The sequence below is a fragment of the Myotis lucifugus genome, unplaced genomic scaffold (assembly GCF_000147115.1).
Source record: "Myotis lucifugus unplaced genomic scaffold, Myoluc2.0 scaffold_1201, whole genome shotgun sequence".
NCBI classification, from domain to species: domain Eukaryota; kingdom Metazoa; phylum Chordata; class Mammalia; order Chiroptera; family Vespertilionidae; genus Myotis; species Myotis lucifugus.
In genome coordinates, this window is record NW_005872249.1 from 37,026 (window position 1) to 43,098 (window position 6,073).

Below are 6,073 nucleotides of genomic sequence, written 5' to 3' on the forward strand. Positions count from 1 at the left end.
ACACCGGGGCCGTTTCGACCTGACCAGGGTCGTCCCTACCTCACGGGGGCCGTTTCAACCTCACCGGGGTTGTCCCTACCACACCGGGGCTGTTTCAACCTGACTGGGGTTGTCCCTACCACACTGGGGCCGTTTCGACCTGACTGGGGTCGTCCCTGCCTCACAGGGGCCGTTTCAACCTCACCGGGGTCGTCCCTACCTCACGGGGGCCGTTTCAACCTGACCGGGGTTGTCCCTACCACACCGGGGCCGTTTCGACCTGACCAGGGTCGTCCCTACCTCACGGGGGCCGTTTCAACCTCTCCGGGGTCGTCCCTACCTCACGGGGGCCGTTTCAACCTCACCGGGGTCGTCCCTACCACACCGGGGCTGTTTCAACCTGACCGGGGGTTGTCCCTACCACACCGGGGCCGTTTCGACCTGACCGGGGGTCGTCCCTACCACACCGGGACCGTTTCAAACCTCACCGGGGCCGTCCCGACCTCACCGGGCCATCCCAGCCTTACCGGGGAAATAGGAAGTTTGGACCTCTGTCCCCTGCCGGCGGCTCCCCACCAGACAAAATCTCCAGGCGTTCCTGGTGGCTGAACATCCAGCACTCCTGCCCTCCACCAAGTGCACAGAGTGCCTGTCTGCTGTCCCCCAGTGCCCCAGGAGAGACTGGAACCAGTGGGCATGTTTGTGCGCTTGCTGGTACAGCGGTTCCACAGTGCCGGCCCAGTCAGGCCCAGCCCTGGCCTGCACCGGAACCGACTCCGCCCCCCGATTGCGTCCCTTCCAGATGCAAGGAGCTGAAATCTGCAGCCTGCTGGGATGGGCTCTGTACTTGGTGCCTCTGCACATCCTACTCAGTCTCAATGCGCTTCTTTCTATGCGAGGAGTTGAAATCTGCAGTTTGTTGGGTTGGGCTCTGTACTTGGTGTCACATCCTACTCAGTCTCAATGTTCTTTCTCTCCTTCCAGTTGTAGAGCTTCCACTCGGCCAACTTTCCCATGGTTCTGTATGATAGGTGTTTGTCTGATATTTGGTAGTTTCGATGTTGTTGTGTGAGGTAGCACGCACAGGTCTCTTCCTTATGCCGCCATCCTGGTTCTCCTGGGTCTGCTTCTTGAGTGTGTCTCCCATGGCTGCGAGAAGTTGAAGTCTGCAATTTGTTGGGATAGGCTGCAAAAGCGCAGGTGGGTCTTTTTGTGCACCTGGCACAGCTTGGATGGGAATGTAAATTGATTAGGGCTGAGTCTCAGGGAGTCGCCATGGCGGAGCAAATAGCACTGGCTGAGTCTCCGCGGCCCCTTGAATCTCTGCCAGGGCTTTGTGTCCCCCAGTGCCGGCGAGCAGCTGTGCGACAGAGTCTCCCTCGCTTTCTGATGGCTGCAAGGCCGTGCTGCCTCTCCCCGTAGGGTCTGGTGCCTCATGATCCCGCCCGAACCAGCTCAGTGGATTTGAAAGTTTGCAAAAGCAAAGGCGTTTCTACTTGTGAGTCTGGCACAGCCCAGATGGGAATGTAAATTGCGTAGGGCGGGGTCACAGGGAGTCGCCGGGGGCGGAGACTCAGCGGCCCCTTGCCTATCCAGGACACCAGGACTTTGCGTCCCCCAGTGCTGGCCAGCAGCCGAGCGCCAGAGCCTCCCTCGCTTTCTGACCACTGGAAGGCCATGTCGTCTCTCGCCTTGGGGCCTGGGGCCTCAGAGACCCGCCCGAACCAGCTCAGTGGATTTGAGAGTTTGTAAAAGCACAGTCATTCCCTCTTGTGCCTCTGGCATAGCCCGGAGGATAGGGCCGGGTCTCAGGGAGTCGCCTGCGCAGAGGAAATAGCGATGGCGGCGTCTCCGCGCCCCTTGCCTCCCCAGGACACCAGGACTTCTTGTCCCTCAGTGCCTGCGAGCAGCCGCGCGTCAGAGCTTCCCTCGCTCTCTGACCACTGCAAGGCCGTGGCCGCCTCTCCCTGTGGGATCTGGGGCCTCAGAGACCCGCCCAGAGCAAGCCCAGAGGATTCGAGGGTTTGTAACCGCTTCTGATTGAAAAAAAAACCGCAAATCCATTTGCAGCCCGCCTGGCATGTGACTGCGTACCTCTGGTTTTGGTGCCTCCGTAACTCCCACTCAGTCTCACTGCGCTTCTTTCTTTCCTTCCAGTTGTAGATCTCCCACTGGGCCAACTTCCCCATGGTTCTGAGTGGTGGTTGTTTACCTCATAGTTGATAGTTTCAATGATGTTGTGAGAGAGCAGCACGCACAGGTCCACTCCCTACGCCGCCATCTTGGTTCCCTGGCCTTAGAACTATTAAATCAACTTTTGCCCCACCCGATATATTGGTGACAGATAATCATATTTCATGTGTAACAGCTTCATAATTTTATCCTTATGTCAAAGCTCACCAAGTAGTACAACATTAGAAAAGTGCGTTTGTTGCATGTCAATTCTCATTTCCTGGGCAGAACAGTCTTGTCTCAGTGGCAGCAAACACTGGCAAGCAGTGAAGACTATAGCCATCAGAACCAACAGGAATTCTGACTTGTTACAAAAGACACATTTTTAGACTGATTATAGGATTATACTTTCTCTAGCTTTGAGGTCTTGACTGGTGAGCAAATTTTGAGGTGAACAAACTAGAAGGGTCAGGGGAATAAAAAAAACCTGTTAGATTATTTTTTTCTGCCAAGGACTTCAGCCACAGGAATCAGGTATGGAGGTCCTGAGAAATGTACACAAAGGTCACACAAACCACAGACCTTAGATTATTTGTGGAAAACGTTCAAAAGAGGCACTTATCCTCTAAGTCACTGTAGTCTTTCCCACTCACTATGAATACAGTGTTTCTGTTTTAATGGTGGTTCCTTCTAAACATCAGAGTCTTACAACAAAGACACCCACATATGAAATTTCTTACATCATGGCACATGGCACCTTTATAGTATGTGGGGAGGATTTCCCGCAAATATTGCTGAGAATTAGGTAATACATACTGTGATGAAGAATATAGTTCACACCCTGATCGGTTTGGGTCAGTGGATAGAGCATTGGACTGTGGACTGAAGGATCCCAGGTTTGATTCCTGTTAAGGGAAAGTACCTTGGTTGCGGGCACATCCCCATTGGGGGTTGTGCAGAAGGCAACTAATCGATGTTTCTCTCAAGACATTTCTCTCTCGTCGATGATTCTAACTATCCCTTTCCATTCCTCTCTTTGGAAAATCAATAAAATACATTTTTAAAAAATTTACGTTGTTCATGGGACGTTAGCAAAGGCCTCCTATTAATGGAAAAAAGTGACCTCACAAATAAAAGAGGAACTAAACAGCAAATTAGACCCAGAAAGTAATGTAGTCTTTCTCTCAAGAAGTTCGGCAGCAATACAAACTAAGCAAACATATGAAAAGGAAATTCCTGATATCATACTATGCCTTCCAAAGCACAGAAAGTATGGGAGACCAACAAATTTGTCTACACTACAAGCTGACTGATAAGAAGTTGTTTTTTAATCATCCCATGGAGAGAATAGAACCAGAAAAAACCTAATGGTACAAAAGAAAAAAAAAAAAACACCATTACATAAATATCCTAAACCACTGCAAGGGACAGCAAGAGGTATGCAGGTTAGTGAATTGGAACCTGAAACAATTCAGGTTGAATGGCTGAAAGACCTTGTGTTTTCATCACCAGCACAGCAGCAGTCTGTGTATGACGAGTGAAAAGAGTTTTAAAGATAACCCAGTCTTTGACTTGGGTTATCTAAGAATTCCTGACAGTAATGACTGTGATTACTAGTCTTAGTAGTATACATTGCAGTTCACGTAATGCATGAATAGTTACAGACTTGGAAATCAAATTTCAGGAAGTGATAATAAGTCCAATAAGTGCACCACATTCCCACCACCCAGATATACAAAAGCTGTCCTCTGTGGGTCCAGATCCTTCTCTGTGTGTGGTGTATGCATGCAAGGGCGCACAAGCTCTCCCGACTGCGCTGGCAGGAAGGTGCCCAGGTGCAACCCTGGAAATCGATGGCAGTCACATCCAAGAGTTCCCACAACGCCCAAGATGCTGGTCTCCTGTGGAAGGAGCACTCCCTCACTGTGCTCGCAGGCCTCCTTCCAATTCCCATCTCCAGGGCAAGCCAGGGCCTCATCGTAGGAAGTAGGTCCACTTCTTGTAATCTTTAATGGACTTGGCCATCAGCGGTGCCATCTTCTTCACAGGCTTCTTCTGGCCGCTGACCACCCGCTTCCCAGGGATGGGGTGACAGCTGTGGCGACGGGCAGGGTCAGAGGGAGCCCGGGTGTCTGCTGCGGGGGCTGGGGCAGGCGGGGCTTTTTCCTGGACAGCTGCTCCTGCTACTCCTCTTTCAGACGATTCTGAAAAAGCCCTCTTTGCTGGTGTGTCCTGGGGCCTGTTGGCGCTGAGGTGCAGGGCCAGTTCTGGGACCTCCTGCTCTTGGGGCTGCAGCTGTGCCGTGTGTTCTTCCCGCCTTGCTTTCTCCAAGGCGCCGTGACACTGCTGCTGCTTCCATAAGGGATCTGTCTCTGCAGCTGGTGCTTCATGCTGTTCCTCCAGGCCAGGCGGCTCCTCAGGTGTGTCACTCTCCACAGCGTGTTGGAGAAGAGAACATGGGACTCCTCTCAGTAGAGAGCAAGTTGACCTTGTTCTGCGGGGTCTGGACACCCTGCTGGAGCATCGTGATCATTTTGCGCCGACCAGCCCTCTTGGACCCAGAGAACACCGGTGTCCTGGAGTGCAGCCTGATTCCCATCAGCCGAGCTCCTTCCTCTTTGCCAGGGGAAGGCGGGCCCCTTGGCCTGGGTTGGAAGGAGGACGTGGATGCAAAGGCAGGAAGTGGGGGGTCACTGAGCTGGCCCGGGCAGAGCCCGAGGTCTGGCCAGGCGGGTGACCCGGCAGGGGGCACCAGTGGGAGCCTGGTCCCCGCTGCTGCAGGTGGCGGTCGCTTTTCAGACTTGCCCATCTCTGCCTGGGCGCTGGTCGTTTCCTCTTTCCTCAGACTCATTCCTTCCAGCACAGTGGCTGCAGCCTTGACACTCTTCCTCTCTTTCCTGGCGGGAGGCTGGTGGTGGGTGTGGAAGGCCTCAGAAGATATGGTGGGCGCGTCCAATTCCTGCTCCACTTCAGGCGGGGGACCCGCCGCCGCCTTCCTTCCCAAGTGTGGAGTTTTGACCTTCCCTTCTGGAGTCTTGCACGTGTCCCCAGCCTGCTCCCTCACCTTGGGCAGCAGGCCGCCCTGCCCCTCCCCTGCACCTAAGCCTTGTAGACGCTGCTGGTCTTTGTCTGACTGGCTTTGGCTAGAGTGTTTGCGCTTTTGCTTTTTCAGGGGATTTTCTGAAGCCACCTCCGATGGGGCCCCACACATCCAAGGAGCACCTGCCACCCATAGAAGGGTCGGGATGCCTGAGGCCACCTGTGATGGACGCGGGCCGTAGGTGAAGTCCTCCTCCTGGAAAGACATGGTGGGTGGCTGGAATTCCTCCTCTTCCTCAAGGGAGGGACCTATTGGCTTCCTACCCAAGTTAGGTGTTTTGCCTTTCCCTTCTGGAGTCTTGAGGTTCCTGCCAACCTTCTGTCTCACCTTGGGCGGCAGGACACCTGCCCCCTTTCCTGCGTCTGAGCCGTGTAGACTCTGTTTGGCTTTGTCCGACTGGCTCGTTCCTGAGTGTTTGTGGTTTTGCCTTTTCACCGGGTTTTCTGCAGCCTTTTCTGATGGAGGCCGGTCGTAGGTGAGGTAGGCCTCAAAGGACATGCTGGGCGGGTCTAAATCCTCCGCCGCTGCCGCCGCCGCCATGGCCACTACCTCCTCCATCTCAGACCGGGGACCTGCTGGTTTCCTTCCCAGGTGAGGAGTTCTGACATTCCCTTCTGGAGTCCTGGGGTTGTCCCCAACCTTCTCCCTAACCGTGGGCAGCAGGCCCCCTGGCCCCTTTCCTGCATCTAAGCCTTGTAGACGCTGCTCATATTTGTACGACTGTATTTCCCCTGAGTGTTTGTGCTTTCGCTTCTTCTCGGGGTTGTCTGAAGCCACCTCCGATGGAGGCGTAGACTTCTGGGGGCTGCTGTCCTCCTCTTT